The sequence below is a fragment of the Podarcis pityusensis genome (genome assembly GCF_964106645.2).
Source record: "Podarcis pityusensis genome assembly, chromosome: 9".
Classification (NCBI taxonomy): domain Eukaryota; kingdom Metazoa; phylum Chordata; class Lepidosauria; order Squamata; family Lacertidae; genus Podarcis; species Podarcis pityusensis.
In genome coordinates, this window is record NC_138034.1 from 41,792,893 (window position 1) to 41,805,327 (window position 12,435).

The 12,435-nt window shown below is 43.7% G+C and overlaps 1 protein-coding gene and 1 long non-coding RNA gene across 3 annotated transcripts in view; one reads left to right on the forward strand and one right to left on the reverse strand.

The window, feature by feature from the left end:
* The window catches only part of IL15 (interleukin 15), a 74,828-nt gene that overhangs the window by 45,171 nt on the left and 17,222 nt on the right, over positions 1-12,435 (reverse strand). The window lies entirely within an intron of this gene.
* The window catches only part of LOC308485898, a 38,619-nt gene that overhangs the window by 25,056 nt on the left and 1,128 nt on the right, over positions 1-12,435 (forward strand). For both annotated transcript variants that reach the window (XR_013990833.1, XR_013990834.1), the window contains 2 exons: positions 8,991-9,131; positions 10,086-10,203. This is a non-coding gene — a long non-coding RNA (uncharacterized lncRNA). The remainder of the gene's footprint in view (positions 1-8,990; positions 9,132-10,085; positions 10,204-12,435) is intronic.

The following is a 12,435-nucleotide window of genomic DNA, read 5'->3' on the forward strand; positions in this document are numbered from 1 at the left end:
TATACCAGTATATAGCCCCAGTTTTAACTCCCCGCCTGCTTTCCATTAAATTTATTTGTTTTAAGTTCCGTTACACCTTTGAAGAAGGGGAGAAAGTGAAAAGCCAAAGAGCATTGTTGAACAATGGGGATTGTGTCAGTAACAAAATGGGGAGTAACAAGAGTGTTCAAGCCCAGAGTGTTTATTCTGAAAGGAGTTCAAGTGCATGTCGAGTGCTCATCCTATTTATGGCTCTGAAGTGGATCACAGGAGCCAGCCATGAGTCACAGTCATAGCTGATTTCTTGGAAACCAGAGGTAAAATAATAATGAATTGATCATGTTTCACTTTGGGGATTTTAGCAAAGATAAACCATCTGTCCTGGTTACTTTTTTATTATTATTATTATTTAAGCAACGCCTAGAAGACCCAGTGTGATAAATAATTCAAGCAGTGGACTGCCATGAGAGCACAATCTGATGTGACTGCTGCAGGATGCTAGTGTGATATAGTGGTTAGAGCTTCAGACTAGGACCTGCCAGACCAGGGTTCAAATTCCTCCCTCCCAAAGTCATGAAGCTCACTGGGTGACCTTGAGACAATCACTGCCTCCTCTCAGCCTAACTCACACCTCTCAGAGTTGTTGTGGGGATTAAATGAGGAGGGGAAGAACCATGTATGCCACCTTGAGCTCCTTGGAGAAAAAGGTGGGATATAATTGCAATAAATAAATATAATTACAACTGAAGTGGCAATAACAAAGATATCATTTGGTGCATGGTAGGGGAGTCTATATTTCTGGAAAACAGTGACCTACCAAAATATCTGTTTCCTATATTTTTATTGGTTTTTAACATACAAAATTATAAAACATATACCTACCAGAATATCAAGTGGGCTTGAATACTTAACCTTCTGAAGAGATGAATGGTGGGAACACCATAAGCCAAAGAGATCCTGGAAAACTAAATTGTGTGATCTGGGAACATATTACACAGAACAAGCAGACAAAGGCCCCTCCCAACATGTCAACAAAACAAAACCCACCTGGTGAAAACAACTGAAGTACATGAAATTATTGTTACCTTAAAACCTGATGTTGCAGGACAAAGCATATTGTCATTCTGGTTGAAAAAAATATTAGAAATTCACAGTTGTAGGGATCTGAAATCTACATTCAAATACAGATTATGTGCATGAATGTGTGTGCCAACCAAGTTGCCAAATGTTCACTGTAATAGAATTGACTTACCTAAATGAGGCTTCCCTCATAATGCTTCAATAATGCTCTGACGCAGTAGCCTGTGGTAGAATATATCTCCTCACCTCCTAATTCAGGCGGGACCATGACCAAAAGATTGGTGGGTGTAGATTCTCCAGTGGCCACCAGGCACTAGTCACTGGTAACCTATAAATCCCCAAAGGCCTGGGGTCATCAGCATATAGGGGACCAGTTTCTCCATAAAAGTTCCCAATGATCTCTTAGATCAGGAAGGGACCTGCTCTGGGTTAAAATGATCTTGGCAGCAACAATGCATAGGGTATCTTCAGTAACGTGGACCACTTCAAGTTCCCTTTTGAAAGGGACTCAATTCTGCCTGACCTTTCCTTTCCACATTTAAATGGGAAAGCAGCCAGATTCCTGGCACCAGTTGTGCTGCTTCATATTAAAATAGCTATATAAAACCTTAACAGGCAGGCTTCTTAGATTTTCACAGCTGTATCAAGTTCAGTCCCCGCTTTGTGATATGCATAGTTTTGCTGCAGACAACCATCCTTATTTAAGAACCTAGGCACACAGTTTGTAATACATTGCCCTAATTATTAAGATAATGAAATGGAGATAGTTGTGATTTTTATAGAACCAGAAAAACCCGCCCACCCTGTTTTCCACGCAGAATGTAAAACATGCTCCCCAAGTCAATTTGTTATTATTTGGCACCAATTATATTGCTAAAAGTAATAGCTACCAGTCAATTAAACAAACAAGCACAGTGTGTAATTTTTATGGTCCTTCTCATCGAACAGACTGTAATTACAGAATTTCAGCATGGCTCAGTTCTGAGATAATCAGTGCAAATCACATAAATGTCTGAGAAAGATTAGAATAAAACAGGAACCCCGCCCTAAATCCTGTGGTACATTTAAATTAAATAAATGAATGAATAAATAAAATGGCTGCCCAATATGAATGATTCTTAGTAATGCCTTGGACAAATGATTTCCAGAATGGAGGGAGTATAATGGAAATAGCATTCCATTTATACCAAAGACTGACCTTGACAATCAAGGGGGAAATACAGAATTCAGTATGACATTAGTTGATCAAGGATGGTACTTTCCTAGAACTGCAGTGCCAGCTTAGAACATTTTGACTTTTTAGAGCTTTTTAATATTGTTGTTTTCATCACAATTCAACTTGTACAGAACTTGTTCAGAAAAGTGTGCCATTACACATGTGCAGAGTGTCATCTCCTGACTAAAAAATAAAATAAATCCATCAATTATTCTCCATGGACAGGGAAGAGTTTCCATGTAAGAGGGTCCAGGAAGATTTTCAGACAAAATTTACTCTGTACCTGTGATTTAGAAATTAAGCCATACCCCCATGATGTACATTTTTGAATTTGAGTATTGATTACACCTACACTTCCATTGCCAATAAACTAAACACACACAAACTTTTAAAACGTGAAGAACACTTGTTTCCAGTTGCATTCAGTTTTCCTCCCTCCCTACACTCACCCCACCAATTAACACTAAGAAACTAAGAAAATTAATATTCCAAACAATAGACAATAAAGAACAACTATTTCAGCTGAGCCAAGGCACACCAGAGCACAATGGAACATGTGCAGAGTTTGGACTTTCTTTCTTTCTTTCTTTCTTTCTTTCTTTCTTTCTTTCTTTCTTTCATGTTTGCACTTTTTTTTTCTGTAACAAATCTGTATAAATGTTTTTCAAAAAGAAAAGCCCTGATCTCTTGCCTGGCACTTCACCTGAACAAGTCAGGCACGAGTCAGGCACATCCTTCCTCTAAGTTCCCCAATACCTAAGCACAGGATAAGTTCTATCTGGCAGTTCTATCTGTTGGCAGCGGCAGAGGAGGAACGAGTTGCTTGTTCTTCCTCCTCCACTGCCACCACCACCAGGTTTGTGGTGTGGTGAACTCAAGTCAATACGTTTCCCCAGTTTTTTGTCCTAAAATTAGGTGCCTTGGCTTATATTCGGGTCGGCTTATACTCGAGTATATATGGTATTCAGTTCTGATTTCAGCTCTACAGCTCTATCTGGTGTCACAGTGTTACAACACATTTATAACATGGTTTGTTTGTTCTTTTAACTAATGTATCTGTGTCCAGGGTGAATAGGTATTCTCCTTATATTATGAAAACTAAAAGGTTAGGAGGTCATTTTGTTCCGGAAATTATGAGTTTTAATCTGCAATCCTATGCTCAGTTACTGGGAACTAAGTCCCATTGACCTTAGTAAGACTTCTTTCTTACTGATAGACATGCATAAAAGGTAAAGGTACCCCTGACCGTTAGGTCCAGTTGCTGATGACTCTGTGTTTGCGCGCTCAGCTCGCTCTATAGGCCGAGGGAGCCTGCATTTGTCTGTAGACAGCTTCCGGGTCATGTGCCCAGCATGACTAAGCCGCTTCTGGTGAGCCAGAGCAGCACACGGAAATGCCGTTTTACCTTCCCGCTGGAGCGGTACCTATTTATCTACTTGCACTTGATGTGCTTTTGGACTGCTGGGTTGGCAGGAGCTGGGACCAAACAACAGGAGCTCACTCCATCGCGGGGATTCAAACTGCCAACCTTCCGATCGGCAAGCCCTAGTCTCTGTGGTTGAAACCACAGCGCCACCCGCATCCCTTTTATAGACATGCATAGGATTGCACTATTAACATGATACTTCATTTATAGCAAGTCAGAAAAGTTTCCCCGGCCCTAGCTGGCGAAGTCAAGAGAAGAAGGTTACCTTTTTATGCTATGTTGTTCAAAATATCTGAAAAGACTCCAGTACAATTATTTCAAGGATATATCCTTTGATGACTGCTGTGCACTTTATACTTTGAAGGAAAGATATAGAACTGAAGAATATAGAACTCTGAAATTATGACATTAGTGCTGAAGAGAACATGACCACATACAACCTGGATAGAAATGATAGTGTTAGATTCTCATAATTCCTTCAGGTGGCAAATAAATTGTTCAATTTATCTACCTTTTCTGTTTTTAAAAATCTATAAACTTGTGCATGTACCCCAACAAGTGTTGCTTTTCTTCACTTCATCTCATCTTTCCTCTGGCTCACATTATGGAGATAGAGTCACTTCCTTCACAAAAATCTTTACATATCTGATGGGCCACCCCCCCTCCCAATGCCTTCTTGTGAGTCAGCAGAACACGCTGTATTCTGCCCATTTGCTTCAAAATCTGTTATCTATGTAGTTCTACATGTAACTAAAGTTCTATTGATTTCTAGGCAGCAAAATAATAAAAATAATAATAAAAATCAATTGGTTTACATTCACCTCTCCTCTCTGAGCAGCAAGAAGTTCCAGTACATACCCAGGTTTGGAAAGAGGTTATTGGAGGCTTATTATCATTTTGTATTACACTACACAGATAGACAGGTTAAGCTTAGTTGGAGGCCCAGTTTAAGCACTCCAACAAACAGCCAAAGTCCACTGCTTCCAGAGCAGGCATGGGAATCATTTATCTAGGAAGGGCTCATTATCTCAGGGATAATCTCTTGTGAGGGGAAGATATTGGCAGTGGGTGGGACCAGGGCCAAAAGTGAGTGAGTAGCTGCACCCCTTTTCTCCCTTCTTTCTCTCTCACACTCTATTTTTTCTCTCCTACTTATCCAGCCAATTATTTACGGAGAACTTGCTCCTCCATCTTTCTTTCGATCCATTTCAGCTTCCCTCCTCCTTGCCAGAGGTGTGAACTGTTTGTTTACAGTGGGATTATGCCTACTTCCATCACCCCAGCTCTTTTCTGTCCCCTCTTACTCACCTTCTTTCCCTCTGAGCTCAGTCCAACTGCATGACACGGGGCTCTTGGGCCACCATTTTCGCACACTCTCCTAGTCTTACTCAGAAAGCTGCTGTTTGCTTTACTCCTTAGTGCAGGAGTCGGCAACCTAAGGTCCATGGGCCACAAGCGGCCCATGGGAGTCATTTAACCGGCCCCTGAGCCGCCCCTGAACTGAGCCACCCACTTGGCGAGTACCTGCGCGCTGTGCTAAACCGGCACGGTGCGGGGACTCGCTTCCGCGGCGCCGGAAATCGCGTCTGCACAGACGCAGACTCCGGGAATCGCTGGCTGGTGCGCTCACACATGCACACGATCTGGCCCACAGACGGAACTCCGCTGGAGTGAACCGGCCAAGGCGAGGTAAACCTTGCCAACCCCTGCCTTAGCGTGTGCTAAGGATCACTTATAAAACCTGTCGTAAGCACCAATAAAACGGCTAGCACATTTGGAAAGCTAAGCAGGGTCTGGTATGGTTTCACTTGGGATGGAGGACAATGTAGATGACTCTCAGGTTCCCTCCCAACTCTGCAATTCTGTTATTCTGTTATAGTTCAGCAGTATATGAATGGTTTAAATAAATAGATAAACTCTGGCCCTGCAACCAGGAAAGGTTCCCTGCTCTTGGCTTACAATATTAAACTGCACCATACTGCTGCCTCTTTTAAAAATTATCATTGCACATTCCTGTTTTAAGAGAATTGTGCAAGATCTGTTATAACGAAAACAAATGTGAGACTGCTTAAACCTCTGACTGGGATGTGTGCATGTGCTGAGCTTTCTGTAAATGAAGATAATTCCTCTCTACCAGGCAGTGGCGTAGCGTGGGGGGTGCCAGGGGGGCCGGCCGCACCGGGCGCAACATGGGCGGGGGCCGCGCTCGCACTAGCAGCTCTCTGCCCCTACTAAAATCCACGGGTTAGGGAGCCCGCGCTCGCTCGGCTTGGCGAGGAGGTCGCGGAAGGGGGAGAGCGAAGCCTTCTGCCGCGGGCAAAAAAAGGAGAGGAAGCCGGGTGGGCGGGCGGGCGGGCTGGCTGGCGGGGGTCTGGCTGCGCCTGCTGCTGCCGGTGCAGGGCAAGGCAAGCAGAGCGAGGAGGAGAGAGAGGGGAAGGGGGGGGAAGCAGCTAGGAAACGCTGCGGTGTGGAGGAGGAATCAATTAAGGAGAGAAAGTGAAAAGCCTTGGAGAAAGGGAAAAAAGGAAAGAAAAGAGGCAGCTCCAGGAGAGCGCGGGGGAAAGAGAAGCCTCGCTGCTGCTGCTGCTTGGCAGAGTAAATTACTGTACTTGCCTTGCCCCGGGTTAGGGGGCGCAAATTATTTGCCTTGCCCCGGGTTAGGGGGCGCAAATTACTTGCCTTGCCCCGGGTGCTGATAACCCACGCTACGCCGCTGCTACCAGGCTTTTCCAACTGATGATCAACCACACGTAAAACCTGAAGCCTTAAAGCACCCAAGGATCTGACCATGTTGCTGAGAACAGGGAGGGGAATCAAATCAGTCCTGAGCTGCTTCCTGCTGTTTTTTCCAAAGCTCTCCAAGTATCTCATCATGCAGCAGGAAACACCCTTTGCTTCCTCTTGCTGTTTATTTCAAAAACCTCTGCAGGAGTTTATTGAGCTAGAACAGTCTTAGGAAGACTGGGTAGATTTCCCTTTATCATCAGATCCCTAAATGCCTTAAGCCAGTGGGTTTTTTCCTCTGGATACTCAAGAGTACGCAGTACTGGCATATATATTTTTTTCCAAATGTTAAAAGTGTGGCACTTACTATAACAACTTCATGGTGAGTACTGACACCTTTTTTCCCCTTTTAAAAAATGCACTGCTTTAAGCTAAAACTTAACATCAAGCTGGGGAAGGTTGAGGGAGAGGAATGATCTTAATTTACAAAAAAGATTGACATACACATACCCTAACCTCAGAGGACTAGACAACCCCAAGCATTTTTATTATCGTTATTATTACAGGTCTTGCACAAATCTGCTAATGTGAGTAACAAACGGAGGTAGCGCTGGGGTGACAGAGGCCACTCGTTGCAAGGTCAGCACACATGTGACAACACGGCGCCCTGAAAGAAAATGCACTCAGAAGTTTCCACGCCAGCAATGACAGCAAATGCATTGGCTATTTTTATGTACTGGATTTTCCACAGTTAGGGGAAATCCACCTCAAACAAAGAAAAAACAGGCATTGGGATGGTGATGTCACGAGCAAGGAATTTCCAAGCATAAGCAGCACCAAGTGCACAACAAGCTGCTGAGTGTACACACCCTACCTCCACATCCCAGACACAAAGTCAGAGCTAAAAGTGCATGCAGTGCGGATAACTCAAGCAAGTGAGCCCAACAGCAGACTTCATGTGCAAGTCATATACACACACTGCATTAATTAATTAATTAATTAATTACCCCATGCATTTAAAAACGTAATAAAAACATCCATCCTTAAAAACTTCACTAAACAGGGCTGCCTTCAGATGTCTTCTAAAAGTCAGATAGTTGTTTATATCCTTGACATCTGAAGGAAGGGCCAGTCGCAGAGGAAGGGGCTTCGGTACCCGGGGCGGCATGGCACGTCACACATGCGAGCATCCCAAGGGGGAGGTGCCCGCCCACTGCGATGTCACACCCCCCCCAGCTGGCACCCAAGGTGGACTGCCCCCGCCCCCCTTCCTCCGCCACTGGGAAGGGCGTTCTGCACCACTACCAAGAAGGCCCTCTGCCTGGTTCCCTGTAACTTTGCTTCTCACAGTGAGGGAACTAGCAGAAGACCCTCTGAGGAAGACTTCAGTATCTGGACTGAGTGAGGTGGGTGAAGACGCTCCTTCAGGTATACCTGCCAAGGCTGTTTAGGGTTAAGGTTACCAGATTTTTTTCAATAAATCCAGGGACACATTTCAACTTCAATGGATTTTGTATGGGGACTGGTTTGTAAATCCAGGGACTGTCCCCAGGAATCGAGGACGTCTGGTAACCTTACTTTAAAGGTCACTACCAACACTTTGAACTGTGCTTGGAAATGTACTGGGAGTCAGTGAAGATCCTTTAGGACTGGTGTTATATGGCCCCAGCGGCCACTCTCAGTCACCAGGAATTTTTTTATTATTAAGGAATTAAGCATTAAAAGGTATCCTATAAAAAATATTTTTTCCTTTTTATAGATGGGGAACACTAAGTCTGAGAGTGAGTCTAGTTCCACAGACAATCCATGTACCCATGACAGAGCACTCAAATGCACAATCAATGCCACTCCACCCCCCAAAAAAAAATATTAGCAAAGACATAGAAAGACACTGGAGGGTTCAGAAAGGAAAGGAAATGAATAGCAAATGACCATGGGTGCAGAGTGGAGCTAGACTAACAGATTGTTTTTTTTAGAAAATACAGTCGTACCTCAGAAGTTGAACGCCTTGCAAGTCAAACGTTTTGGCTCCTGAACGCTGCAAACCCAGAAGTGAGTGTTCCGGTTTGCGCATGTTCTTTGGAACCCAAACGTCTGACACAGGTTCCGCGGGTTCCGATTGGCTGCAGGACCTTCCTGCAGCCAATTGGAAGCCGTGCCTTGGTTTCTGAACATTTTGGAAGTCAAATGGACTTCCAGAATGGATTCCGTTCGACTTCCGAGGTACGACTGTATGCTAGATTTATTTAGGAAATATTTATTTGTTTGTTTGTTTGATATGCCTATGGATGCTGCCCAAAATGCATTTGTGCATTTTGGGGTCTATTATAAAGCAATTCACAACTTGCTCAAAAAAGAATCAGATTTCTTCTCTGTATACATAGTTATAAGGACACAGATGAGCAGATTCGTGCAATACCTAGCTTATGTACAGATAAACACACAAAGTTTGACCTTGCTATAACAACAGTTCAGTTATGCACACTTATACAAAGACACACACTTGACCTGCTAGTTACTAATATGTTGGTAATAACACTCCAACAAACCTTGTTTCCCCACTAGGTTCCCAGGCAGATCTTCAAGCCATAGCTTTGAGTCCAGTACAAAGCAAGACAAGCCTCTCTCTCACCAGCTTCCAGCACCAGCCCAAACCCATACACTACCTGCCTTGACTTATTGTTCTTCCATCCTAGGACTAGCCAGGTAAGAAGGGAAAGGATCCACCCATCTATCTCTATGGCAACAGATGCTGATGATAGATACTTAGCTGAGTGGTTAAGGCCATTACCTTAACAAAGGAACAGGTTTGGCTGGTTCAGCAGGTTTTAACCTCGCAGATGCAGGATCACAGGCCTAAAAGAGACCCATGGATATCCGGGGGGGGGGGGCATGGGTTGGCAAACTAAGGCCCAGGGGCTGGATCCGGCCCAATTGCCTTCTGGATCCGGCCCGCAGACAGTCCGGGAATCGCTGCGTGGATTGGCATGGATCTGATTCTGATCGTTCAGTCTGCACCATTTCCCGTCCCCTCCCTCACACACCGTGCCAGCGCCTCCTCCCTCCTCCTGGCTTCTCCCCGCCCTGCCTAGAGGGGGAAGGGGACTGGGCTTTGTTGAGCCACAGTTGGTTGAGCGCCATTTTAAGCAGCCCCTCTCCAGAGCCAGTCCTTTTGCACTGCTCATCGTCCTTCTGCCGCTGCCACCAGCCCCTGCCACTCGCAAGGCACAGGTAAGCAGTCACCGGGGCTCATCCAGTGCTGTGGAGAAGGGAAGGGAGAGTCGTGGGGGGGGATTTTTTCTTCAAAATATAGTCCAGCCCCCCCCCCACAAGGTTTGAGGGACAGCCCCCCCCACTGAAAAAGTTTGCTGACCCCTGATCTAGGCTGACCTCCCAAGCCTAGAACAATATACTATACCTGGGAGCTACAGCTCAAGAAGCCTGCTGAAATATAAATTTAGGGTAGAAAATACCCAATTAGAGGAAATCATTTCCCCCCGAGCTGTTAAGAGCAGTCCTAGATTTACCTGTACATCAGTCAACACCTGTACATCACTAAATGTCTTGGCCTCTTTTCCCCCTCACTGTGCTAACATTGAGCCAACCGTTTCCACAAGCAGATATTATTGGCTGGAAAATGGATGTCTTTTATCTCTTTAGGAAATCAGCAGCCTAGTTTCTTGGTAAGAGGAGGCTCATTAGTACCAGATGTGAACCCAGAAAGTAAAAATAAGAATGGCAGACTCTGGATTCAAGAGGTATCAAGAGAGTTTGAAAGGTCAGTGCCAGAAGAATGAGAATTGCTGCCACACGATAAAAGAAAGCTAAATGAGTCTGCAAAAAAGAAAGATGAATGTGTGCTGCTGAGGTCTACAAGCACAAGAATAGGTCAGATAACAACACAAACTGAGGAATTATTTTCTTATAGCAGCAGTCAATTGCACCCTGGTGGTTTTCAAACAAAAAAAAAGTGGACAGTGATGAACAATACACAAGGTTTCAAGCTTTTGGGCTACATTTTATGAATATTTCACACTTGTCAAATATAGCACAAAGCATCATTTTTAAAATAATAATAAATGGCTTCCTTTGGAAGCAGCGAGTACAACAAAGCAAAGAACATAAGTTGTATCCACATGGGTGAAGTACAGTTTACACATCTCCAAATTACTGAGACAAAACTGTAACAAACCTCCTGCTCAGCTCAAATTACTGAGGCTTTCTTGGAAACAGTGATACTTACAAATGCCTTTTCCTTCATGTCAGTGGGCTACATTTCAAATTCTATATATTTTGGAAAGTTGTTCACCATGTATCTGGACACCTCTTAAAATATCATAACCAATTTTGCATGGTGGTTTGTCAGAGCAAGGGGCAAGTTTTCATCTATATTGGGATACAATTGGATGCCATTTTGGACCAAGATGGCAGGCAGACTGAGCCTTTCTAAACTGCACTGATTGTTTTCTTAGCCTCCCTGAGCAATGTCAGGTATGAGTCATCCAGTATTATATTTATAAGTTGTTTCATTACCCTATTAACATTGCAAAGGTGCCTTCATTTTACTGTTTTCAGTATCTACTACAGTGGTACCTCAGGTTACATACGCTTCAGGTTACATACGCTTCAGGTTACAGACTCCACTAACCCATAAATAGTACCTTGGGTTAAGAACTTTGCTTCAGGATGAGAACAGAAATCGTGCTCCGGAGCCGCGGCGGCAGCAGGAGGCCCCATTAGCTAAAGTGGTGCCTCAGGTTAAGAACAGTTTCAGGTTAAGAACGGACCTCTGGAACGAATTAAGTACTTAACCCGAGGTACCACTGTAAAATGCTTTTGTTTTGGCAAGCCTACCCAGACATGTAATTTTATTATGTATATTTGAGGTTTTTTTAAGCCTGTTGGTTTCTTATGACTATTTATACTATTTTATGTAAGCTGCTTACTTGATTTATGTAATTTGATTAAGTGGTCCATAAATCTTGTTAAATAAGTAAAATAAATACCTCCTAAGTGGTGCACAACAAACGAACAAAAATCCAGTGAAAGGAAATCACACAAATACACATATATACAAGATTGAGCAGCAAAGAAAACATTAACTAAATCAGCAAAAAGAACAAGCATCAGCAGAAAAACAATACTGTTCACTGGGAGCTGAGGGGAGGAATGTCTTCGATAGCCAGCAAAAGATGAATAAGGAAGGGCTCAGAGGAGCCTCCCTTGGGGAAAGTAGTTCCATCCACAGTGTGCAACCCAGAAGGCTTGGCCTAGTCACACTCAACCCACACATTTAAAGTACATGGTTTTCCCCAAAGAATCATAAGAACAGTAGTTTGTTAACGGTGCTGTGAACTGTAGCTCTGTTGAGGGGTAAACTGCAGTTCCCAGTATTGTACAGTCGTACCTCGGCTCCTGAACGCCTTGGGAGTCGAACATTCTGGCTCCCAAACGATTGAAAACCAGAAGTGAGTGTTCCGGTTTTCGAATGTTCATTTGGAAGCCAAATGTCCGACGGGGCTTCCGCGGCTTCCGATTGGCTGCAGCAGCTTCCTGAAGCCAATCAGAAGCTGCGCTTTGGAAGTTGAACATTTCAGAAGTCAAACAGACTTCCGGAATGGATTCTGTTCGACTTCTGAGGTACGACTGTATTTGGGGGCGGTGGGGTGTCAGGTGTTTTTAATGTGATTTAAATGTATGGTGCGGCCAACAACACTTCAAGCATTGGTGTGATATAGAAGAAGCCCTCCTGTAAATCATATGAAGACAGGCAGACACTTAATATTCTAGTCCCAAGTACTAAGGGATGTGGAGGTAATAACCAGCACTTTAAATTAGGCTTGGAAACAAACTGGGCACTAATTATATGCAAAATGATATGCAAAAAAAACCCAAACCAAAGCAACATAAATTATACATATAAAAGAGTCAAACCCTGTGCAGTACTATATTTCTGCCACATAGTTTTATAAATATATTAATACATAAATAGTTGTACAGAGTTATATCC